The sequence below is a fragment of the Podarcis bocagei genome (assembly GCF_964188305.1).
Source record: "Podarcis bocagei genome assembly, chromosome: 3".
In the NCBI taxonomy this organism is placed as follows: Eukaryota; Metazoa; Chordata; class Lepidosauria; order Squamata; family Lacertidae; genus Podarcis; species Podarcis bocagei.
This window is the reverse complement of record NC_138127.1, coordinates 17,062,561-17,089,796: the sequence shown is the minus strand read 5'-3', so window position 1 is coordinate 17,089,796 and position 27,236 is coordinate 17,062,561. Positions and strand designations below refer to the sequence as shown.

The window sequence follows — 27,236 nt, the reverse complement described above, 5'->3', positions numbered from 1 at the left end:
AAAGCTTCTCGTTTCGAATCAGGTGTTTTGTAGACATACTCAGTTCCCTATGAGATCCACACAGCAGCTTGGCTTGGACTCTGTGTGAACTGAGGACTGACAGCACCACCCAAACAGCATGTATGTTTTCTTTCTAGCTCATTTAACAAGCAGTAGGTGCTATCCTGTTAGTCATACTCAGGATGGATCAATTGAAACCAAGAGACTTTAGTAATGTAATGGGTCTTGCTCTGAGTAGACTGACACTGAGTATCACCTGATGTTCTGAATGATAACTACTGTCCTTTGCTTTTGAATAAGTATGGGCTTCTTTAGTCAGGGGCGGAGCTACCTGCGGGGGTGGGGCTAGCTGGCCTGCAGGGGCAGGGCTAGCTGCCTGCATGGCAAGCGTCCTTAGCTGCCTACCACCTGTGTGGTGAGCGTGGAGGAGGCGCTGCTAGCCACCTGCGTGGGGAGCTTCTCTAGCCACCTGTCACCTGCTGCCTGTGTGGAAAGCATGGGGGTGTACACACCGCTTGCCACATGTGTGGCGAGGTTCCCTAGCCACCTGCCAGCCACACAGCGAATGTCGGGAGGGGTGCCACTAGCCACCTGCAGCAGCATCATCCCTAGCAGCCCGTCACCCAGGCAGCAAGTGTCCGGGGGCGCCACCCACACAGCGAGCGGGTGGGGGGTGGCACGGCGATGTCACCCACCCTCACAACTGACACCCGGTGCACACTGCACCCCTCACCCACCTTCCCCTGCCAATGTCATTAGTTTGATCCTGTGCGCGTTGACTTGCACCGAGCTCAGTATGTAAGTGTGCATAAGAGTGTGTTCCTGGCCTTCGAGTATCTGATATTGCTTAGTGTCATTGAATATGTACAAAATGGAAACACAGCGATCTAACAATACCACTCCCACTCCTCAACTGGAGCCAATCAGAAGCTGCACCTTGGTTTTTGAACATTTTCGGAAGTCGAATGGACTTCCGGAACGGATTCTGTTTGAGAACCAAGGACTGTATTTCCAATTTTGAAAGTTGTCACCAACAATGTTGCAAGACAATGTTGTCACCAGATTTGTCAAGGTGGTTCCTGAGATCAAGGAACAGGACTTTGTCTGTTTTTGAATCAGTATGGAGGACTGAAGCTTGCCAAACTGTGCTGATTCGGAGACCTCTTAAGATACGTCTTCCACAAGGCTGTGCAACTGACAACAGCATGGCTAGTGAGGAAAGGCAACAAGAAAAACAAACCAGCTATCTGAAACACAGAATGCAGCCTGAATCAAAATGCACCTATAGGAAATTGTGCCATATCTTCATTTGCTTCCACAAAGGGAAAAGAAAAGGAAGCGCTAGATCTCAAGTTTGCCATGAGTTCCTGTCTATTAACCAAGAAACCAATCAAGAGCATCTAGGAGCAGACTGTGGTTCCATGGTGGGGGGCTGCATTTCAGAGACAGTCTACTTTATTGTAGGGATGTGGGTGGCACTGTGAGTTAAGCCACAGAGCCTAGGGCTTGCCGATCAGAAGGTTGGCAGTTCGAATCCCCACAATGGGGTGAGCTCCTGTTGCTCGGTCCCTGCTCCTGCCAACCTAGCAGTTCAAAAGCACATCAAAGTGCAAGTAGATAAATAGGTACCGCTCTGGTGGGAAGGTAAATGGCGTTTCTGTGCACTGCTCTGGTTCGCCAGAAGCGGCTTAGTCATGCTGGCCACATGACTTGGAACCTGTACGCCGGCTCCCTCGGCCAATAAAGCAAGATGAGCGCCGCAACCCCAGAGTCGGCCACGACTGGACCTAATGGTCAGGGGTCCCTTTACCCTTTACCTTACTTTATTGTAATTGTATAAATTCCGAGCACTGAACACCAACTGTGGGCTGCCAATAGGTATTTGGATACGGTCCAAAGAAAGTCCCATTATGAACTCTCTGCTGCACTACACTTCCCAGAAATCCCAGTGTCATGTCTAGCTCTGCCATGAGTTGGTTCCATGCCTGTCTGTAGGTACTTGTGAAAGTTTTAGAAAAGGTCAGAGGTTTCTAAACATGCCTATGGCAGGGCTTGGGATCAAAACAGAGGAAAAGGTCATGGCAAAAATCCTGTGTCTCGGAGGGAAAGAGAGAGAGAGAGACCCTCCCCACTCTCCTTTGTGCAATTCAGATGGCAAACCTTATGTAAACAAACCCTGCAAAAGACTGATGGAGACCACTTGGTAGTAGAAATCATAATTGTCGTTTAATGAAGCCAATTTGAAGCCCTCCTTTTATCTCCCCCTGTGTGTTTATTGAATCAGTTTGAGTCCTCTCTGCTAGACAGAAATCCTGGCTGTTTGCTTAACCTGCCTATGACGTCACCCCAGAGTTGGGGAAAGTTCTTAAAAATGTGCACTCCACACTCTCCAGATCCCACATGCTAAAAACATCACATTTAGCCAGGCTGTTTGTAGAAGAAGGATGGAGAGAGTCAGTCACTAAGCCTTTCAGCTTGGAGGGGGAGTGGAGGTCACTTGAACTGGTTTAATGCCACTGGAGTATGTGCTCTCTTTAAAGTGGCCTTCTCCCAAACAGAAATTCTGCAAATACCATCATTTTTTTCATTTGATGGGACTGGACTTCCAGTCCCATTCCTTTGGAAAGATGTTCTGCAGAGGTGTCCTGCATCCTTGCAGCTGCTTGCACTACCACCTTCCTTTGGTCCAAAGTAAATTACTGGCACTTTGGGGCAGGGGACAGTGGCACTAGAGAATTGAGGTGAGCAAGGTGCTGTTCACCTTATTATTGTTCACAGGTGTTTGAACATGTGTGTTTTCTGGTTGATCCTTAGAGGTACTTTGAGTATCTTCCCGGAGGGGGTCTGTTACTGAAGCAGCAGCAGTATACCTGAATATAGTCACCTCTCTCTTTTTAAAATTTTATTTAATTTTCATTGTTACAGTTTTATCGACATTGAGACTAACAATCCATTAAACTTCAACTTCCCTTCCCCCCTTCCATGGTCTCCTCCAAGCTTCCATTCATCCAAGCTTTTCATTAATCCAGATCTTCTCGATTTCATTTTATCTCAGCACAACTTGTACTGCTGAATTGACTCTACACCTGCTCACGTTTTGACCTGTTTGCAGTAATTCTTCATATATTCTACAAACATTTTCCAATCCTCCTTGTATATTCTTTCCTCTGGTTCTGCTGGTAAGACTTGCCAATTCTGCATCTTCCATCATCTTCGACTGCCACTCCTCCTTCGTTGGTACTGATCCCTCTTTCCATCTGAATGTTGTCATATCTCTTAGACCAGCTAGGAGTCTTAGCTCTCAACTTGTCACCGTTGATCTTCAGAGGTTGCGATTATGTATTTGAACTTTCTTTAATGGTTGTCTTGACTGCAGTGTGCATCTGACTGAGCAGTTTTTGGAGAGCCCCTATATGAATGCTTGCAGCACCCTAATACCTAAGCTATATGTAGCAGCTCCCATTTACCTGTGAATTTCAATGATCACTAATAGCTGAATGTGAGGACAAGGCAAGCAGTGTTTATAAATGTCATCCTGAACTGAAGATACAGCTTCATTTAGCAAAGCATTTGTCCTTCCTAGAGGACTGCCTGTCTGCTAAACAATGCATGTCCTTGCTTATTTATGTGCTATTCACAAGCACAATTAGCAACAAAATATTTTATACTTAACTGCAAGTCAGGAGAGTGGCTGCTTTCGTTCTCTCCCTAGAATGGCTTGTCCCTGAACTCTCTCCTCGTTCCATCCCTTTTGGATTGATTCCTGCAATTGGGGCGGGGGGGGGGGGGTTCTGACATGTCCATGATGACAAGGGTTGCACTGTCAGAAGTTTTCTGGCCATATGCTTGAAAGGTTTTGGTGATGCTTCTACTGTCGCTGTCCTCAGGCCTCTCTTCTTGACTTTGTGACTGACATGCATGCAGATTCTAGAGTCAAGGAAGTCCGACCACCAGAATGATAACCACAGTTGTGACTGCTAGCTAAGGATGAAGTCTCGAGGACTCTGATGGGATTTAGGGTCTGTTTACCCCTGCAACCTCCAAGACATGTAGGCCACTGTGTGCAAGGTTTTTCATAGAATCAGAGGGTTGGAAGGGACCCAAAGGATCCCTGCATTATCAGCACCATACTCTAACCAACTGCAGTGTTCATATGTTCTGGTTTGTCATAGGAATTGATCCTTACCATATGCCACTGACAAAGATTCCCGAGAGAGGCTGGCTTTGGCATGGCAGTAAGGTACAGAGACACTCTCAAGGCAAATCTTAAAAAAATGTAGTACAGTGGTACCTCTGGTTACGAACTTAATTCATTCCGGAGGTCCGTTCTTCACCTGAAACTGCATATAAGTTCAGGACTGGCAAATGAGGTGAGTTCATTAAAAAAATTGGCCCACAAATTTAAGCCAGTCTCCTTATGAATCTGTAGTAGCAACAATGTCTATAATGGTATCTTAGATTGCATTAATTTTTGGTTTTTCCATCCATTTTAAGATTACCACCATTAAGCATCTGCAATGATAACAGTGTATGAACAAGTGTCTGTATTAAGAAAGTACTTTTGTAGGTATTTTAACAGATAGATAACCACCCCCCACTCATTAAAATGATTTAGAATGGCTGTGTGTGTTCTGCATTAGGATAAGCAATGAACTACTTAACAGAGGATACAGTACAATGTCTGCTCAGAAGTGAATCCCACAAAATTCAGTGGAACCAACTCTCAGGTAAGTGAGTATTTTAGTCTGCAGGTAGCAACTTATTTATAGTACCATGCTATAGATATCAGAAGGGACGCGGGTGGCGCTGTGGGTTAAACCATAGAGCCTAGGACTTGCTGATCAGAAGGTCAGCTGTTCGAATCCCCGCAACAGGGTGAGCTCCCATTGCTCGGTCCCTGCTCCTGCCAACCTAGCAGTTTGAAAGCACGTCAAAGTGCAAGTAGATAAATAGGTACCGCTCCAGCAGGAAGGTAAACGGCGTTTCCGTGCAGTGCTCTGGTTCGCCAGAAGCAGCTTAGTCATGCTGGCCACATGACCCGGAAGCTGTATGCCGGCTCCCTCGGCCAATGAAGTGAGATGAACGCAGCAACCCCAGAGTCGGTCACGACTGGACCTAATGGTCAGGGGTCCCTTTACCTTTATAGATATCAGAAGAGGGCTCCATTGACTTAACCAGGGCTTATTCATGAGTAAATCGATGCAAGCAAACAGCCTTAGTTAATATGACTCTCTTTTTGTTGTTGTTATTCTATTGTAAGCTACAAAAATGCATATATAATCAAATAAATATATTGTTAAGGAAAGAGGTTGTGGAGAATGGGACAAAATCAGCGGGTAATGATGTAGGTAGGAGCACAGGGGTTCAACATGACAAAATGACTACCTTGAAAAGAGTTTGAATTTACAGTAGCAGCTCTGAAAAATGGATGTTTAGACCATGTGCAAAATCCCTCTGGATTGTCTGGGAGGGCTTGGGAATAAGATACCAAGAACAAGAGCTGCTGAGAATCAAAGGATATTGTCCACAGGGATACAGAAGAAACCTTTGAAACACTCAAATAACACAATATTTTCCTTTCAGAAGGTGTCACTCCAACAAACCATCAGTTACACATTTGCTTCCACATCCCTAGAATATAACTCCCTAGGGGAACACATCAATCATCATAATAGAGATTTCTGTTCCAAAACACTCATTCGGCTTAAAATAATATCTGTTTTGCTTTACACCAAACAATGTTGTTTCCTTCACTTTGCCCAAATGTCAATAATAATGTATCATATAGTAATAGAAATGGTGCTTATTTGTGAGGAAACAAATATCTAGCGGGTTTAGTGAGCTGTAGCTGTGGGGTATAAAAACGAACACATTGCGATAGCTTTCTCAGAAGTTAAGTTTAGGTTATTACAGTTTTTTTGTTGCCTTCAGACAAGTTCTGTTAATGCCAGTTCAAACATCAGTCAACTGGCGAAGAAGGACCTTCTGTCTGAGACCCTGGAGAGCAGACAAAATTAGGCTAGAGGAACAAAAATGTATCAGTGGTGCCATTAAGGTGGGACACTGTGGCAGGTGCCAGGCGCCCTCATAGGAGAATGAGCTGGAGAGCCCCCAAATGCAGCTCAGCTGGCTCACATTTTGAAGTAAGTGAAATTCACCATCTAAAGGCCCATCATCTATAGTTACTTAACTGTACCACTGCTTGCCATAAGGCAGCTCCTTATGGACCTTCCATGGTTTTGGTTACCTTTTGCATTTGGTATGCATTCCAGCGCCAGCCCACGCATGAGGCAAGGTGAGGCAACTGCCTCAGGCGGCAGGATCCACAGGAGCAGCAAATCCCAATGTAGATCTTTCCAGTTTGTTCCTGATGCAGATCTTTCCTTACTCTTTCTTCCCATTTTTTGGGTTGCCTCAGGTGCCAAAATGTCTTGGTCCGGCCTTGATACACGTCCACATAAAGTGTGCTACATTGGTAGAAACATTTACATATACTTCAAGGAATATGTCTTCTTCAGGCCTTCAGTCTGGACACACAAGGGCTGAAATGGGTAGACGACCAGGGGGATAGTTCAGTCGGTAGAGGCTGAAACTCTTAAGCTCAGGGTTGTGGGTTCGAGCCCTGTGTTAGGCAAAAGGTTGGAATAGATGCCCCTTGGGATCTCTTCTGTGATTCTATGTATGTTAGCTCTACCCTGTTGCCTCCAAGGGTGTCACTTCAGGGGTTTTAAATGGTCTTGTTGAGTGTGCTTCAACTTCCAAGCCTTCCTCACTTTGTCCTGGTTCCTGGTTTTAAGGAAACTTGTAAGTGCATTCATGCGAATATGCTTACACAATCCCTTCAGACACACAAAGCTTGGGAATGGAACAGAACAAACACCTGGTGACGCTGGAGGCAGGGCCTTACCTATGAGCCCCCCTCTGAGTGTTTTTGCTCTCACACATCCAGGCCAAAGGCCTGAAGAAGGTTCTAGGCGGGATCCAAAGAAGCGTTTCAGGAAAACAGCGTTGAAAAACCTCAAAGTGAGAAATCACATTGGCGAAAGACAGGACCCCGCAGCGCCATCTGGTGCCACAGCGTTATAACGCTTATAAAATGTTTTTTTATTCACTAATGTAGCCGAGTCCCTAGTTTTAGCTGGCAACAGGAACTGAGGAGTTAATCAGAAGGGTCTGAGGGAAAGGTTGGCTTCTGGGAAGAATTGGGAGGGAGTGGGAGAGGTTCTAGGAGCACAAAAAGTTGACTTGTACCAAATCAGGCCACTGGTTCACCTCACTCAGTATTGTCTACCCGGAATGGCATGGGCTCTCGGGGGTTTCAGATGGGACATTCCCATCCTATCCTATCTGCAGGTTTTCCTTTATTTCAGTGAAAAACATTTATAAGCAGAATAGCGCTTTAAAAATCTCTCTGTCAGGGATTGAACCTGGCTCCTCCTGCGTGCAGATGCTCTGCTGCTGAGGTACAGCCCTTCCTCTGTTTGCTTGTTTGTTCTTTGGGAGGTGGTGGGGTCTTAGATGCTTCTGTTTTCATGTTGCTGCTGCCACCACCTTCTCATTTCGATACCCTACAGCAGGCACCCCCAAACTCGGCCCTCCAGATGTTTTGGGACTACAATTCCCATCATCCCTGACCACTGGTCCTGTTAGCTAGGGATGATGGGAGTTGTAGTCCCAAAACATCTGTAGGGCCAAGTTTGGGGACACCTGCCCTACAGCACCTGTGGCCTGGGTTGGAGACGGTGGAGTGGATGTTGGAGAAGGGGTATTTGTGCATGTGAGAGTGGGTGTCGGTGGTAATCTGCAAAAGTAACAGAGAGTAGTCCCTTCTTTAGATAACAGGAAATAATTTTTGCTGGTGTCTTGAGTTATAACTGAGAGCAGACTGGGTTTTTAAAGCCCATCTCTCCCCCACCCCACCCCGCCACCACTTTTATTTCTCTTTCATCAGCTACTCTAATTTCATAATGAAAAAATAAATCTCGTTTTTATGGCTCCCTCATTTCCAGAGGCGTAATTGTGTGTGGGCTCGCCTTGCGCAACTCCCCTCCCCCCCCTTCCCTGCTGCAACCAACTCAACCCATCCTTGCAATTGCTATATGGAAGGGATGACGCACCTTTCTTTGGCCTAAGGAACCGTTCTCTTGACAGGGAGAGAGTTATTCACTAAGAATCGCTAACTCGAGATAAAAGCTGCACAGCAGACGAGGAGACTTCAACGAAACAGCACTGTTAATGTCACCGATCAAGGACGAATTAGGCTAGTGATTGCAGCACCGGCCTAAGTCATTGAAATGGATTTGTTGCATAGTTTCTTGCTTGATCAGAATAATCTAGCACAACCTCAGGCTATTGTACTGGACATCATACATGGAGTGATCCCACACCTTTAAACACCACTATGAAGGTCCACTTTGTGGGACTTTAAAAATGTTCCACGCCCCTGGTAATAGCCTAATTGAAGCATCCAGGGCTCAGCTACATCTCCAGTTGTTGAAGCCTGCAGTTTACTGCTGAATCAGACTCAACGTCAATCGGCTTTCCCATGGATTGCTGCTCCCTGCCCCCCAAATTCAGCAGTAAAGGGTGTGCTTTCTATGGGGAAACTGAGACAAATGCGAAACTGCTGGAACCCAGGCTCAGAAAACTGCTTGCACCTGTGGGAAATGTGGACAAGCCCTCAGCTTACACATTCAGCCGAAGTCTGGAGGGAGACGCTAGGAAGAAGAAGAAGAAGAAGAAGAAGAAGAAGAAGAAGAAGAAGAAGAAGAAGAAGAAGAAGAAGAAGAAGAAGAATAGTAGTAGTAGTAGTAGTAGTTTGGATTTGATATCCCACTTTATCACTATCCTAAGGAGTCTCAAAGCAGCTAACAATCTCCTTTCCCTTCCTCCCCCACAACAAACACTCTGTGAGATGAGTGAGGCTGAGAGACTTCAGAGAAGTGTGACCAGCCCAAGGTCACCCAGCAGCTGCATGTGGAGGAATAGGGAATCGAACCCGGTTCACCAGATTACGAGTCCACTGCTCTTAACCACTACACCACACTGGCTCGAAAGGAAGTTCTTTGCTTTTGCCTCCTGTGTGTTTGGAAGAGCTGAACAAATACCACAAATACCAGAACTGGGGGCACCCCAGTTCTCAACCTGATCAGGGGCAAGGGTTCCCAATTGCATGGACATTTTCTATGGGCTATTTTCTGTTCAGGTGTTCAGTGAATGCATGAGTAAAGCTTGCCATCTTACTGCTGTGATCATTATGTTCTGGATGTAAACATCTGAACAGGACTTCGGTCGTGCTGCAGGAGCCACCACTGTAAAACTACGCAGTTTCCACAGCAAACGTAAGTTTTGAAGCAGTCCTCAGTATCCTGTTTCTAATGGCAGGTGTAATTAATGTTTTGAATAGAAAGGGGTTCTTCTCCTTCTTCTTTTTTTACTACTTTTAGCAGAACATAGCAACATAAGGCTGAAATAGGAACTGTCTCCTAAAGCTGTCCATGCATATTTGGTGACCAAGTGATGGGGAAGTTGTTTGTTTTTGTGCTTCCTCTGAGTGTTAGCTAGAAGCATTTTGGAAGAAACATCTTCTTCACTGAAATTTCCTTTGAAAATTCAAACTTAGATTTATTTATGTTTTCTAATTTCGGTGGCAAGTTTTCATGCGTAATTATTTACAATCGTTTTACTATCTATTACATTTATTTGTCACTTTGTACAAGAAATGCCTCAAAACACCCTAAAACACAAAATGGTTAAAACCAGTTTAAAACTTAAATGGGACAGACAAAATTCCTAAAATTAATCTGTTAATTTCATTGTACACAGGTTGTACATTGACAATAAAGGTATTATTATTATTATTATTATTATTATTATTATTATTATTATTATTATTATTATTATTATTATTAAGCGCTTGTCCATTAAAACTACAAAAAGGACAAATCCTACCCCACATATAACAGTGTTTGCAGAAATGTTTGCATTTGGGGGTGTACACAATTTGGGTGTCTGCCTAACAGCACGATAAGATTCAAATACTGTTTTCTTTGGAGGAGGTATTTCCTGTTTATTTGTTTCGCTCTGAAAGTCACATTTGTCATTTTAAAAATGGATTTTTGTGCTTGAATCCTAACCCTCGCTAAAGGATGAGCGTTGTTATAAGGTTGCTCTGCTTTGAAACTTTTAACTGGGTAGAGCAGTCAAATCCCTTGTATATCCTCAGGCCCCCACGAAGCAGAGGATGTCACTTGCTCTTGAGGGAAGGTTATATCTCCATTCAGTACAAAGAAAGATAAAGGATGATTTCTGCTCTCTGAAGAGCCAACACTAACTGGCTGCAATAGCGAAAGACCCGGGGGGTTATTGGGCGGCTGCTTTGTGCAGCAGAAGAGCTGAAAGAAATAGTTTAGCTTCTGGGGACTTGACGTCTCAAAGGTAGATTATGAAGTGCCTGATGAGGAAGTTATGGTTCAGGGAAAGGTTACAAAAATAACTGCAACCATCCTAAACTTACCTCAAAGATTTACAGGAAAGTCTGCTGGAATTGGTGGGTTCGGACCAGCAGGAACTGTAAAATTTGTTCTCTCGTTGTGCCATGGAAGACAACGGGCTCAGATCATTAAATTAATTGTGTTCCTATTTTGAGTTAAACGTTGAAGTTAAGCGGTTATGAAGAAATCAATATCAACTGCAAGGCCAACCAAGTGTGTTGGCCCCTCTTTTGGATTAATTAATCACAAAATCATAGAATTGACGAGTTGAAAGGGACCCCGAGGGCTACCTAGTCCAACTCCCTGCTATGTGGGAATCTCAGCTAAAGCATCCATGACAGGTGGGCCATCCAACCTCTGCTTTAAAAACTCCCATAAAACAGAGTCCACCACCTTCTGAGGGAGTCCGTTCCACTATTGAACAACTCTTTCCATTAGATAGTTCTTCCTGATTTTTAATTGGCATCTCCTTTCTTCTAACTTGAAGCTGTTGGTTCGGGTTTTGCTTCATCTTCCATGTGACAGCCCTTTAGATATTTCAAGATGGCTATCATATTTCCTCTTGATCTTTTCCAGGCTAAACATACCCAACTCCCTCAACCGTTCCTCACTGAGCTTGGTTTCCAGACCCTTGTCCGTTGTAGTTGCCCTTCTCTGCATACTTTCCAACTTCTCAAAATCCTTCTTAAATTGTGGTTAGCAAAGTCTTCGTTCATTCTCTTTTCCACCATGTAACCAATGAGGAAGGACATCTGGGCTGATTTCTCCAAGACCAGATGGCCACATGGCTTTAGCAAAGCCATCTTTGTGTTTCTATGATGGAGTTTTTGGACCTCGTTGTTCCAAGATCAGACTATCTGCATGGCTTACAGGCCATTTGTTGTGTTTCTAAACCAATAATTTAGGATCTCTCCCCCCCCCCCATTTTTGTAACCTAAGTGTTGCTGCCTGTGTTTTCTTGCTGCTGTATGGAAAAGCACATGAACCTGATCTTCGAAGAATTTGTCAATAAACCATTTCTTAACTTATCAAATGTGTGGTCTCTTTTCCTATGCTAAAGGTAAAAAGGTAAAGGACCACTGGACGATTAAGTCCAGTCAAAATTGATAATGGAGTACAGGACTCATCTCTGCTTTCAGGCTGAGGGAGCCAGTATTTGTCCACAGACAGCTTTTCTGGGTCATGTGGCCTGCATGACTAAACTGGTTCTGGCACAACTGAACACCGTGACGGAGGCCAGAGTGTACGGAAATGGTGTTTACCTTCCTGCTGCAGTAGCACCTATTTATCTACTTGCACTGGTGTGCTTTCAAACTACTAGGTTGGCAGGAGCTGGGACAGAGCAAAGGGAGCTCACTCTGTTGCGGGGATTTGAACCACCGACCTTACGATTGGCAAGCCCAAGAAGCTTGGTGGTTTAGACCACTGTGCCACCTGCGTCCATAAGTGAGATGAGTGCTTCACCCTATAGTCAAGTTTTACTGGACTTAGCTGTCCAGGGGTCCTTTACCTTTACCTTTCTATGCTAATAGGAAGTAATGGGGAACTTGGGGAAAACTTAAAATGGGGTATTTTAAAGGTGTAACAGACTATATTTCCACGCTTCCATGTTTTGTGATTCTAAATCTCTGCTGGGAATCTCTCCCCGGAGTACTTGCCCCAAACTCAGATCTAGGCATCCATGCAATTCTTCTTTTATCCCTTAACCAAACACTAAACATGCCAGCAGCTCCCTCAGTGCAATAATTGAACTATCTGTTGTTGTTCTTATTTTTTAAATAGAGACAGAAGGTGTGTGGGTGACTGTGGGAGGAACTTTGTTTCCTGCAGGATCTGCAGAAGGTGTGGAAAAGAAATGTGCATATCACAAATTGAAAAGACAGTGTCAATATATCATCTGGGATGCATGATCTCGGATCTACAATTGCATGACATTCCATATTATGCCATATACATTTGCAATAGCATGCTATTTTGTCATAAGAGGATGCAGCTGGAGAGAAACCGAGAAGGCGCAAGCTTTAAAATCTTACTGATATTATCAACTGGCTTTCATTATGTTAACTGAGAGGTGGCCAGCTCTTCTTTTCTTGAGCCAGGAAAATGGCAAGCTTCTGCCATTAGACAGTTGTACAAAACGACCATGCTTGAGACAAGCTTTATTTTTTGCTGCTTACCTCCACCTGCAAAGGAGGGTGCAAACTTGCATATGACTTAAAGTAGGTGCAAATTTGTGTTTTCTTTGGTGAGTGTAGCAGAGGGCTGCATACCAGGCCCAGAAAACCCTGTTGACCTTCCTGAGCAGTAATGTCCAACAGAAAATAAGATTTCAGCCTGGTTTAGTTGTGGTTTCATACTCCCCTTGCGTATAGTTAAAGCTATGATTTTCCTAGTAGTGATGTATGGAAGTGAGAGCTGGACCATAAAGAAGGCTGATCGCCGAAGAATTGATGCTTTTGAATTATGGTGCTGGAGGAGACTCTTGAGAGTCCCATGGACTGCAAGAAGATCAAACCTATCCATTCTGAAGGAAATCAGCCCTGAGTGCTCACTGGAAGGACAGATCCTGAAGCTGAGGCTCCAATAGTTTGGCCACCTCATGAGAAGAGAAGACTCCCTGGAAAAGACCCTGATGTTGGGAAAGATGGAGGGCACAAGGAGAAGGGGACGACAGAGGACGAGATGGTTGGACAGTGTTCTCGAAGCTACCAGCATGAGTTTGACCAAACTGTGGGAGGCAGTGGAAGACAGGAGTGTCTGGCGTGCTCTGGTCCATGGGGTCATGAAGAGTCGGGCATGACTAAACAACTAAACAACAACAACAACAACTCCCCTTGCAGAATCCGGCTTGCAGGTTTAGGAGTGCTTCTTGAACCCTCACTGCTTCTGGTTTTCCAAGTGATGTCTGGAGCTAGAAGCAGCACATTTCCCCCCATTTTTGCTGATGTGCCTTTTTGCCCCTCCTTGAAAAGCAGATGCTTCCTCCAGAGATCTCCATTAACAAGACAAGAATGCAACTATGCACCTGACTGTAAACATATTGCTGAGGCCCATAGATTGCAGTACTTCCTGAACAGCCACCACAAAATTACAAATGCTTAATAATAGGATGTCATGTTAAATTTGCCCCCACCTTACAGGTCTCCGACACCATGCAAGCACGCAAAGGAAATCACTATGCCCCATAAAGTGGCACCTCGGGTTAAGTACTTAATTCGTTCCGGAGGTCCGTACTTAACCTGAAGCTGTTCTTAACCTGAAGCACCACTTTAGCTAATGGGGCCTCCTGCTGCTGCTGCGCCGCCGGAGCACGATTTCTGTTCTCATCCTGAAGCAAAGTTCTTAACCTAAAGCACTATTTCTGGGTTAGCGGAGTCTGTAACCTGAAGTGTATGTAACCTGAAGCGTATGTAACCCGAGGTACCACTGTATACCTTTCTCGGAAGTCAGCACGGCTGAGAAATATTTGCTAGTGCTGTCACAGTTGACTCTCTGTCATTTCTGCTTCTTCGTTTTTTGAAGTTCAAGTATTTGTTAGCATGCAAGGTTTATTTATTTTACTTTTAAAAACAACAACATATTATTAAATTTTCAACTTTTACATTTCCAAATAATCATCTGTCATTATACCCATACATTCAACAACTCCCCTCCCTCCCTTTCCCAGGTTCTTTCCCAGGTCCCACATTTCCTGCATTTTCTTGTATGTCCATCTAATTCAGTTCTCCCATCTTACATCCCTTTTAAATGTGTTACAATGTTTAATTTACCTTAATACTGCCAGCGTTTTCAACTGTCTACAATTATTTTCTACATACTCGGTGAAAATTTTCCACTCCTCTTTAAATACCTGTTCTTCTTCCAAGGTTTATTTATTTTATCATATTATGTATTATGGGGATTTGTTCCTCACCCTTCAATCAAATTCTTGCAGCAGCTAAATTTCCACGTGTCTGTAATGTAGCCTAATTTGCTGCCTGGCTTGTGTTCTTTTCTTTTGATAATGTCTTCATTTTTGTCAGGCAATCCTCCCCCTTTCTTAGTAAACCTGACTCATTATTCTACTCCACTTTAATTTCTATTATCCTTTTGATGTTGGGTTGTGGGTTTTTATTGGTCATCTTTCTGCTGCCTTAATGCAACTGCAGGTAGTGATTATATTCATTTATGACATGTACAGTATATCCTCGCCTTCCTTCTATGATGCAATTAGAGATGGCAGATGGATGATCCTACAACAATCTCCCATCCAGGCCAGACTGGGGGAAGCAGAAGGACCAATTTGCCTGGACCTCAAGCTCAAAGGCGATCTCAAATGTAGTTACTTGTTAACTGGGTTATCTGGTAAATTTCACAACTGGCTTTTATGCACAGGGGTCCAAAACGTGACACACACACTTTGCTTGGAGCTGCACATTTAAGCAACACAGGGATGCGATTTGGTATTACCGTGTGACCCAGATTTCAAATTACTCAGTTTTTGGGGTGGCACAAAACATGGGGTTTGTGGCACAAAGCTAGCACTAAACTTTGGCATCAGTGGGAGGGGGATGATCCAGAATTTTGAGGTCACATGTTAATGAAGCTCCTTCAGATCACGATGACGGCAGAGAATATTACTACTTGTCATATGACCTAGGCGGAAGACAGTACCTGTTGCCACCTTCACAGAAGAGCTGAACAACCACAGAACAATTACAGTTCTGTAACATCTCACACTTTTGTTCTCCGATTACTTAACAGAGTAGGATAGAAAAAGAAACAAAAAAAACCCCCAGCATTGTGCATTTTTTTGGGTATGTGCTGTTGTTTCCCATGGGAGGTAAAACAAGTACGGACAGAATGGGCGAGCATTAGGGACATTTTATAGAATAAAGCTGTGATTTCCTTAAGTCTCTGCACATCCACAAGGAAGAGCAATTTTGCAGAAACATCAAGATGGCAGGATAATGGATTCCTCTGACAGAATGATGAGTGAAAGAAAGAAGTAATTACCATTAATGCACTTCAATTACGGCTCAACTTTCTTTCTTTTCCTTTATTCTTTTTTTCCCCCTTTAAAAAAGCTGCACGTTCATGGCTAAATTTCTATTTAAAACGAAACAGTTGCCACAGAGCCGTCACAGCTAAGAGCAGAAATTCCCTCCCAGCTACCGGCAAATTAGCAGTAATGTCCTTATTACACCAAAAGTGGGATGATTGGATTCTTCCAGGCAAATGCAGGAAGTGCTTGTTTGTTACGACGGCCTTCCTCCTTCCTCCTTCCTCCCTAAAAAGTCACAGTTGAACTTTGCTTCCAGGGCTAATCACCAGCTAAGCATGATACCACTTTCTTCTGGTTCCTATTTAGCTTTCAAAGCCCTCACAGGATCTCTGTCATGGATCAGTACCACCTTCCAGCCGGGAGTGAGGTCAGCGGACAGCCTCGCTACACAGGAAGGCATGTCCTATTAGAAAAGGGAAGTCTGCTCAAAGCCTTCAGATCTCGAGTGACTAAAAATAAACTAATGAGCCTTAAATTAACTCCTTTTCTTCACCAAGCCATTTTAAGCCACGAGGGACCAAAAAAAGGAAGAAATTTATTATCTGGGAAAGACACAAGGGGCATGAGGCTGATATTTGGTGCTCTTTCCGAGGTTGGATGTCCCTAAATGGTCTTGTTTAGTTTGTGAGCTGCACAATTGGGTGGTTGTTTGTTTTCAACTCGTGACCGCATTGCACCACACAAAACATCTTATGGTGGGTCTCCCAACAGTTCTCATGTTTCTGGAGCCACATTTGCAAACAGTTAGTTGTTCCTGGTGTCAACAGTGATGCTTATCACAGGGATCAGTCAAGACTTCTCTCTTACACAAACATAACCACTTGTGATAAGACAAGTGCAAAGGTGCACTTAGCCCCTGCTCCTTTGATACCCCAGTTCTGTACCAAACTGGCTTTATCTCCGATTTATTTATATTTAATTCCAGTAACCACTTAATATTGGTTTTCGTGTTTCTCTTTCTCATATTCTGGTTTTCTGCCACCACCTTTTGCTGCCATAGCTTTTTCTGCATCAGGGATGGGAAACTGCAGTCTTCCAGCTCTTATCAGCCCCAGCAAGCATGGTCAATGGATGATGGGAACAAAAAGTATGGGGTTCTAGACTCCCCATACCTGTGAAACAGTAATGCAAGTTCAGGCAGCAGCACGATAAATATGGTTTGTATATGTAACAGCAAAGCCAGACGCTTTCATCTGCCCCAAGAGCAATAAAACACAACTCTCCCATATTTCTCTCTATAGCCACATCAGGTACTGTAACTCTCCAACAATTTGACTTTACCCCCAATGGGTAAAGTCTTGAATTGTCTCCCAAGACAGATGGATGCCAACAATGGTTTATAACACACCTTTTCTTATTATTAATAATAATAAGTAAATTTATAGACTGCCTGTTTTTGTCCAGGGTAAGTTTCAAAAGAAAGAACAATAACCTTATGTTAATCTTTTTATGAGTTTCTTTTTTGGGGGATGTCAGTCTGGATAGAACCCAGGGTCGTCTTCCTTTTTTCTTTTTAAAAAAATAATATTTATTGCTTTTACAACAATTTAAACACTACAAAAAGAAAAAAAGAAAAAACAATACATTACAATACAAAGACACTACCTTACACTAAAACATTAAACTAACAAGACAAAACAAAAACAATTTAAAAACAGGGGTGTGCACACAGGACCCAATATTCAACTTGTAACTGTGCCTTAAACACACACACACACACACACACACACACTCGGTACTCTGGGTTCAAAGCCACACTGTATGAGATGAAGCTCTGCATTCCCTATTCACTAGAAAATGCTCCCAAAACAAGGTGCATCCTCACCACTCATCAGCTGATGGGTGTGTACCTTGCTCCAGTAGTTTCCATGGAAACCATTTTAGCGGTGCTTTCAGTGGAAAAGTTTCCAGCTCCTAGAGCAAGGCAAAAAATCCATTACATAGTACAGAGGTACCTTGGTTCTCAAACGCAACCCATTCTAGAAGTCCGTTTGACTGCCGAAACATTTGAAAACCAAGGCGCGGCTTTTGATTGGCTGCAGGAGCTTCCTGCACTCAAGCGGAAGCCGTGTCAGACGTTCGGCTTCTGAAAAATGTTTGAAAATCGGAACACTTACTTCTGGGTTTTTGGCATTCAGAAGCCGATTTGTTCATCAGCTAAACCATTCGAGAATCAAGGTTCTACCGTATTATAATATAATATAATATAATATAATATAATATAATATAATATAATATAATATAATACTTAAAATAGTCAGCACTCAGCCCTCATAAACAGAATTTGGGCGGAAAACGCTGAAAAAAAGCTGAGTTTTGAAATATGGCAACTCTAAGTTGAAACCCAATTTGCTGGTGTCCCCACTATTTGAAGAACCAAACATTTGGCTTTCAAAATTAAAGAGGAAGCGTGAAGTTAGAATATACCATACAGTCTTCAGGGAGCTTAGATATAACTGAACATCCTTTCTATCTAAAAGTCAGATTGACAAAGCTTACATAATGTCCTTGAACCTAGCAAAAGAATGCTGTGATTTTCTTGTGTGCAAGAAGAGAAAATGTTTCACGAAGTGCACATAAAGAAGAATGGGAACATTTAAATTGCCAGATCAAAGTGCTGAGCTATGTGCATTACAAAGACAGAATGGCTGGGAGGACCCCTTGTGCGCAGAGTGAAGCTCTCCCTTCCTCCTCATGTGCAGGAGATTGCAAAGTTTCTTCCACCTGCAGACGTTCTGAGATGAAGCAGTCTATATTTCATATAAGAGTCAAACACTCTCCGCCATTACCCTGCAGTTTATTTATGTTCCTTGATTGCTTACCAGCTTTTTTTTGGAGGGGTTCATTTCCTTTGTTTTATTCCTAACAGCGAATGCCTGTGCATTTAAAGCGGGGGGTAAAAAATGACAGGAACTGGCGCTTAAATTCCAAAACGAGACATGCTTAAGCCTGCCTTGCAGTCTCATCTTTGAACTCGGAATCCTGTTTCCTTCCCCCAGGCCTGTGAGGAAAACCCGTGGCTGCCCCAAAGAAAAGGCACACTGCACATGCTCAAAGGTTCATGGCCTGGCCCACCCTGAAAGGGGTCCTCAGAACCATAAACTGGGAGGGATGTATGCTGCCAATTACCTCCTTTTCCTAGTTTTGGTCCTCAGTTCCCCCCACTGTTGACAGAGCAATATGGAAGCCTACAGGTTAGACTTAGTGAGCAGAGGTCAGAGTCACTGTTCACTATATGTGTGTTTAAAGTGTATCAGATACAAATGGCTCCATTGTTGCAGGTGAGGAATGCAGCACAACTGATCAGGAAATGCGTGTTCTGAATGTAAATGATCTGGCATTGATACCAAGATCTGCCTCTTGAGAGGAGAAGCAGTCATCAAGAAAGAAAACAAGTCCTTTCCACCTCATCAGATTGAGTAGGTGTCATGTCTGCCTCATTTGTTAATTTTCACCTCTTAAAAGACATTGTATGTTCTCAAGCTTTCTCCCTGTTACCAATGTTCATCTACCCTTGCAAGAAATGGATCGTTTACTGTGGGGACACCTAGACTTTAAATTCCTTTCCCATTTTTATCAGGCACTGTATTGTTTTTTGTTCCCATCAAAAACTTTTTTTGTTCCTGCAAGCTTTTTCAGTAGGTAAAGGTATTTCCTGTTTAATTTATATTTTAAACATTTTTATGTCACTCGTTTTTAACATTTGTCTTTTGTTGGTATTTTGAAAGACTATTTCAGACTGTCTCGTAAACCGCTTAGAGGTCTTTTGCTCTAGTAAGTGTTATATAAATGTTGTTAAATAACTAAAATTCGTAGGACCTGTGGAGCTGGCTGTCGTGGCCTCACCCCCAGTACTCTTAGCTCTGCCTGCTCAGTCTATAGCCTTCTCCAGTTGAGCGGGGAAGGCCTGAAAGGGGCATTTCTCATGTTTTCGTTTTTATTTATTTTATTGATTAAATTTATATACAGTGGTACCTCGATTTAAGAACAATCCTGTTTAAGAATGATTTGGTTTACGAACTCCGCAAAACCAGAAATAGTGTCCCGGTTTAAGAACTTTACCTCGGTCTAAGAACGGAAGCTGAATGGTGAGAGGGCACTGGTGGAAGGCCTAATTAGGGAAAGCACGCCTCAGTTTAAGAATGGTTTTGTCTTAAGAATGGACTTCTGGAACGGATTAAGTTCATAAACCAAGGTACCACTGTACTGCCCTTCATCTCAGGATCACAGGGCAGTTTCCGGTTTGCTTCAGTGTGAGTAGAACCCTCTGCATAACAGGGCACCTGACTTTATCAGCATCCCTGATTATGTGAATGGTTCTACTCATGTTCAAGCAAAGGCAAGTTAACGCTGACTGCATGGCTTCCCTGCTCAACATGCGGAAAGTTGGTGACTGAGCAAGCGGGATGGTGTGCATACTTTGAGTATTTGCACATACAGGGAAACACCTGAGCACACCTTAAGCTAGTTCCTAATTGGATAGCTACAGTCAAGTGGGCAGAACAGTTGTTTTGCATTGATGTAGTGCAGGTGGCACTGTGGGTTAAACCACAGAGCCTAGGACCTGCCAATCAGAAGGTCGGCATTTCGAATCCCTGCGACGGGGTGAGCTCCCATTGCTCGGTCCCTGCTCCTGCCAACCTAGCAGTTCGAAAGCATGTCAAAGTGCAAGTAGATAAATAGGCACTGCTCCGGCGGGAAGGTAAACGGCATTTCCGTGTGCTGCTCGGGTTCGCCAGAAGCGGCTTAGTCATGCTGGCCACATGACCCGGAAGCTGTACGCCGGTTCCCTCGGCCAATAAAGTGAAATGAGCGCCACAACCCCAGAGTCGGTCATGACTGGACCTAATGGTCAGGGGTCCCTTTACCTTTACTAAATGAACAATATTTCTAGATTCATCAAGGTATCCTTCATGTATATTCTCTGTTTGACCTGAACTTAATTTAAGAAAGGCTCTGCTGAGCAAAGTGACAAAGAAGCAAGCACATTCACTCTGGTTCCAATGTTGTTTGCTTGGTGATGCAAAAGTTCTGCTACTTCTCCTTTTAGAATTGAGTTGAGCTTCTTGACTGGGAGAGAGGTAGGAGACTTTGTGCAGTTTTGTGTGAACAAACCTAGTTACACTTAGAGCAAAAGCCACCAAGAACTTCATGCCACAGATTTTCTCTTCCTCCTAGAGGCCAATCTGCAAGTCCTCTGACATCTGCTACCACTCAGCAAAGGGATCAAACCAGTATTAGCCAACAGGAGACTAGTGTCTGCAGAGCAGTTTAAGGAATGCTTTTCTGGTAATAGTGCTAACAGAGGGGCTTCATGAAAAGGAAGCTCTTTTAGTGTGACCTAAAGGTCATCAAATTTCAGATAAATGTCATCGTTTCTGATCTTTTCGTCACTGGCAGATGGCTGAACCACGAGTTCTTACTGTTCCCTTGTTGACTTTATGACAGATCTTCCCCCACTTTGCTGGTGAAAGAAAAGTCATAGTCTTGGTGGTTCAATGATAGATACCCTGAATTTTCAGGAGTAAAAAAGGGGGCTTCCAATGCCCCCCAAAATGTATCTCCCCCAATGACCTTCTCTATTTTTGTACTTAACTGCTGTTCCTTCACTTCAGAGCTGTTTTCAAAAAGCACACACACAACACTTTCCTTCTTTCTGTCTATGAGATGCTAGCCAGTCAGTGAACATGTAGTGAGTGTGCTGACATCATAGCCCACAAAGCCAATCAAATTTGGTTATCAGGCATTATGACATCATCATTCTTTATTTTATTTCTTTGCAAACATTTCAATGCCTGTTTATACTCACCCTCCCTCTTGTCAAGATAGGGAGGGGTAAAATATTATTTAACGACCTGGTTCTGGCTGAGAATGGGATTCTTAAACATTGTCTTAAAGGCATGAGCCATGTTGCACATTTTAAAATAGCCTCTTATTGTAAAATAATGACCAGTAACCAGGTTTTCAATTCTGATGAAGCTTAACTTTGAAAAAGAAAAGAAAAGAAAGAGAAAGCTTTTAGAAGTCAATACAGTGGCAGACTAATGCCACAATTAATTTTTCATTGACATTGGATATTAATTCTCGCTCTCCTCGTTCCTGATGCTGTCATTGAAGGCAATCTCATGCTATGATTGGTAACTCTTGAAATTAGCTGAGTGGTTTTGATAGTTCAAAAGAAAACAGGAAGCTACCTTACCCTGAGCCAGCTCTCCTGGGTTTAGGAGAACAGTCTTTTCTTAGTTCTATCTGGAGAAGCAAAGGAATTGAACCTGGAGCCTTCTGCATATGAAGCAGGCGCTCCAACACTGAGATATGGGATTAAAAAGGAAAAGGAAAATCAATTCACGTAAGGTGCCCATTCATAAAATGAAAAACTGGCTGAGGGGTGTGTGTGTGGGAATCTGGCTTTGCTTTTCTGACAGCAAAGCCTGGTGACCCTTTCTCAATGATGACCTTCTGTACTAATCCCAAATGCAAATCCCATAAATAATTTTGGGGTGCCAAAGTGTTTTCACTTCAACAGGGTGACCGTCATAAGCCATGAAGTTCTCTGTCACCACTGTCTCCTTTCTATACTGTCTCCTGCAAAGTGGTGGGGATCGAATGCACAAACTGTGCCCCCCCCCAGTGTCCTGGTGCCCGGTCTACTCAGTTTGTTTATTTATTACATGTACAGCCCCTCTTTCCTCAAGGTAGCAAACATGGTTCTCCCTCTCCCCCTTTTATGCCCACAACAGCCCTGTGAGGTAAGTTAGGCTCAGATATTTTGAAGGAGATTCTGCAAAGCGGCATTCTTTTTTATGAGAGGGTTTGCGTGTGCTGAGAAAAAGAACATCACAAGGTTTCCCCTAAAAAAAAAAAGAAAAAAGGTATTCTGAGAATTTTTGCTTTAGCTCCAGAGAATACCACAATAGCTCCCCTTGCGCGCCAAGACTTTGGAGCAAGAGTTGGCACACGCACTGAGGACATTGATGTATGAGCCATAGCTTGCCTCCCATATCAGTTTTGAAGCGGGTCTGGGAAAACGTACAACAAGCTGCAAAGTGACAGCTGGTGAAGAATGAGAGGTTCCCGTGGAACTTGATTTGCACCTTAATGTCTGACATAATTCTGTAGCTCAGGTTCAAACACTTGCTTGACCCTCACACCCATTTTCTGGACACTCCATTCCATTCTCATCCCCTCTCTGTTTTCTGGTCCCATCCCACCGGCCCCTATCAATCAGCACACCCATTGAGCATGCTCAGTTCTTATTGGACTGGTTTTGGAAGTTTTCTCTCTTTGCTCTCCCCGCCCATCCCCCCCCAAAACTTCAGAGTTTCTCCAAGCTGGGTGATACCTCCCGCTTGTTGGTGGGTGGTAAGAAAAGGCTCTCATGGTCTGAACATTGGAAATAGAGAAAATTGTGATATGTTTTTTGGAAGGCGAGATAGCGTCATGAACAACTTCAGTACAGTGGTACCTCGGGTTACATACGCTTCAGGTTACAAACGCTTCAGGTTACAGACTCCACTAGCCCAGAAATATTACCTCGGGTTAAGAACTTTGCTTCAGGATGAGAACAGAAATCGTGCTCCAGTGGCACGGCAGCAGCAGGAGGCCCCATTAGCTAAAGTGGTGCTTCAGGTTAAGAACAGTTTCAGGTTAAGAACAGACCTCTGGAAGGAATTAAGTACTTAACCCGAGGTACCACTGTAATCCCATTTTGGGAACTATGCCTTGAGTATTTTCATAACCAGACATTCTACTAATACCATCTTCTTGTCTCTGGCAGACTTTGCATCTAGACCCCTGGTCAGCAACTAGATTTATGGGGAGACCATTTTGGGTGGGTGATGTGGGTCACACCCCCATCCTTCTAACCCCTGTTGTCACAGGCACCAGTTCTTCTACATATTGCTCTGGCAACTGGAGGAACAGCTGGCATTCCTCGGGAGGTCTGGGGAGTGGAGATGGAGGCAGTTTGAACTCAGGTGCCTCCAATTACTGACAATTAATATAAGCCCTCTGGAACGAAGAGAGGCCTTCCATTTTCTATGGGCATTAGGACTGGCTGTTTGGAGCTAAAAGAGAAGGGGAAGTACATAGAAAGGTTGTAAATCAGATTAAGGACAATCAATAAACGAAAAAGTCTGTGGAGAAAAGACCCTCTTCTTTGTTCAAAGTTGTGTCATAGTGGAATATTTCAATGGGAAAGGAGGTGTGGAGCGTTCTGCCCCAGGCGACAGCAGGATAATAGAAAGAAACTGTTTCTATTTATACAGGGCTATTTTGATGCCTCTCATCCTAGAATAGTCATCCTGGGTTACTGAGGGCTGTTGACCCGGATGCTTATGAAAGGCATTTCTGTTTGAACCATCATTTGGAGGGGTTGCTCAAATTAGTTGCCGTTTGTGCAAAACAAGCAGTTGCTGTGTGCAAAAGCGGGAGAAATACCTTGCCTCGCAGGGCAGCCCTCTACTTTCTCATGGGAAAGAAAAACACGCAAGCATGAACGCACCAGATACCTACAGAAGTCTGTTGCCAGCAGGCCAGGCAAGCTGTCAGGGGGCCTCATTCCTAAGCAAAGCAAAGCAAAGTTTAGGAAGCTAATTACTGTTTAATATTTCAAACAGGATGTTTGAACAGGGCATTTAATTATCCTGCCAACATCTATTCAAATAAACACAAGGGATTTAGACCTTTCTTGAGCAGCGGGGAGGGGGGGGTGGCGGGTGGGAGCCGTGGGTTTAAAAGGGATGTCAAACATTCTCGGGCACTAAACCTCTTAGATCTCCTGTGTAATGTGGCATAATAATGTGCTCCTCTTGACACTTGGATTGGAAGAGGTGGCTGCCCTAGTCAGTGCCACAGAAATGCTGCCCGTGTGAAATGTGAGGCCAGTCTCTCCTCCTCCTCCTCCTCGGTATGCTACTGAAATTGCATTCCTGGATTCTAAGCTAAGGGGAAACCACACTCAGAATAGATGCTATCGATACATTTGGCCCTTCAGATGTTGTTGGACTACAACTCCCATCATCCCCAAACATTGGCCAAGCTGGCTGAGACTGATGGGTATTGGGCTCCAACAACATCTGCAGTGCCACACGTTCTCTATGTGTGTTTTTTTAAAAAAAATATTCAAAAATTTAAAGGCCTGTTTGTGACTTCCTGATGAATTGTGCCCATTACACGAGTGTATGGCTTGATCTTTTTTTTTTGGCAGACTGATGAGAATTCAATAAAGGCACCGTTGTACATTTTGCCAATCAACACCGAATACTGCTAGTGAAATTTTTCAACCGCATTGGCCAAAGCCATTTTACTGTCCAGATTTCATTAATCCAGATTCCAGAGAATTCCTTCAATCTAGACCCGTGATATGTGGGATGCAAGCAACAGACTAGTCCATTACCTTAGGCAGTGCTTTTTTTCGGGGGGGGGGGACTCAGGGGTACACATATACGTAAACATTTTGTGAATCTAACGGGAGAAGAAACTATTTATTTATTTATTTAAAAGTTTATTTTCTAGCACGGTGAATCGTCAGTTCCGTTGCTACCCCTGATGGCGGCCTCATTTCCTATCACGGAGTTTCCTGAGTCTCAGATGGAATGAGAGTACCCCTAAACATTTTATAGAAAAAAAGCACTGACCTTAGGTATGAATGGATTAAAAACTAACTTCAGACAAGGTATGCGGTGACTGGAGAAAGGACCTTTTCTGTAAAGGCACTGCATCTGTGGAATGTCCTTCCAAAGCAAATACACACGTCAAATGCTCATAATGAATTTTGGCATCAACTGGCCATGTCTACTCAGATGTTGATTCTAGTGAATTCGGTGACACTCCTAAATCTATTTCAGTACATTTCTGCAGCAGTTTGTGGATTTGCTTTTAAAAAAATTCTTCAGCATTTTAGTGTGACTTTCTCCCAACAAACACTTTTATGTCTAGTTTTCCCTGGTGTACCCATTTTTTTGCAAGTAATTTCTGCTACTATAATGCATTTTGTATGTTATTTTTAACAATACACATGCTTTTACCTAATATACAATTCTTTTTTTACAAACACTGCTTGATTGGAGAACTGCATTACAAAATTCAGATAAGAATGAATTTTGAAGGATGACTGTTCCAGTTCTCATATTGGTCTGTAAGTGTGAATTTGATAACTTTGAATTCAAATGCCAACTTAATTCAGATTTCTCCCCATGTCTACTACCAGGAAGTGGACATAAGGCAGCAACCAAAAACTGTAATCTTATGCACACTAACTTGGGAATACTTTTCATTGAATTAAATGGACTTGGACCAGGGCGATAACATAGCTATGAAGATCACCAAGTAACCCTGGATCTGTCACGAAGCTACCGTTGTAACACTGTTGGCTCAAAGGTTTTGGATGCTGTCAATGAGAGTGGGGAAGTTAAATGGTGGAAAGTACATATGCATTTTCAAGTATGATTTTTTGTTATATCCCGATCCCAAAGTTCCTGTCTTCCTCTCTTCCATTCTGAAAGGAGGCAAGTGTGTTGATGTTTTTGCTTCATCATTGCCTATTATCCTGAAGAAGGGCTCGTTGTCATATCAGTTTCACAGACAAGTTACCATAAGTAGAGAAGCTAGGCTGCAATTCTATAACCACTTACCTAGAAGTAAACCCCATTTTAAAAACCACAAATACTTATAGATTCAATGGGAGTCCTGACTTCACAATTGTATACATTTCCCAACACCTTTTCAAGAACTGATTATCACTTTTTTTCCATGTGTGTGTGCGGAATTAAATGCTGTTTGACATTGTAAATGGAGACGCAGTCTAACTTGTTGGTCCTTTAAAACATGGCATGTGGTTTGAATTTTAAAGCTTATTTCCTCTTGGCCTAATGAGCCTCTGAAAGTGATTAAGTAGAAGAAAGGCAGGTTAAGCCAATGACATCTTATCAGAGGAAACACTATCGGATCTCTTTGACTTAAAACACATGCACACATCGCCCAACATTTTTTAGGTTCCCGAGATTTTTCCAGACAAAATATTGATTGGCTACTGTTGCAATAACCAGCACCCCAACTATGAAGTATCTGTTACCTGAGGTGTGAAATGTAGAACCGTTGTTGTTGTTGTTTTAAAATGAACAGACCAAAGCAGGTATTGTCCTTGGACCCCTTTTTCATTATTGTGTCCTGCTTCTGCTTATGAAGCATGTCAGACCTTTCATATCCCCCAGCCACGGAAACTGTATCCACACAAAATGTTCTGCTTTTTGTTTGGATAACCTTCTTCAAGAAGTGGGTTAAGTGCATTCAAGATGCTTTATCATTAGATCCCAAATCTCTGAGGCAGGCTAAGGATTGAAAGAAGTTCAAAGTCAATCTATGTTTTAAGAAGATCTGGAGATGGGTATGTGGAGGGTGTTTGAGCAAATCCAATTTGTGTGGGCATCAGGAAAGCCATGAGACCATTCGCGGTGAGATGAGTGAGCATCAAGCTACAAGTAACACTGCTGCAGCCATGTAAAATATTTGTCCAATGATGTCTTCTCCAGAGCAAAACTTCTTGGGCAAAAGAGATGCTTAACTTTCCCCTTGCCTGCTGCTTCCCCCTAATACTCCCTTCCAGCTTATTCTGCCTCTGACATGGTAGTTCAAAATTTCTACAATACGATTGGTGCATCAGTAAAAGCTGTAATAGATTTGGGGGTGGACCCCTCTAA

General features: G+C 43.3%; 1 long non-coding RNA gene across 1 annotated transcript; it reads left to right on the top strand.

Moving 5' to 3' along the window:
- The first annotated feature begins 15,403 nt into the window (after positions 1 to 15,403).
- LOC308583200 lies at positions 15,404 to 16,016 on the top strand. The gene is made up of 2 exons (XR_014006117.1): positions 15,404 to 15,480; positions 15,844 to 16,016. It is a non-coding gene; the product is annotated as an uncharacterized lncRNA (long non-coding RNA).
- The last annotated feature ends 11,220 nt before the right edge of the window (positions 16,017 to 27,236 follow it).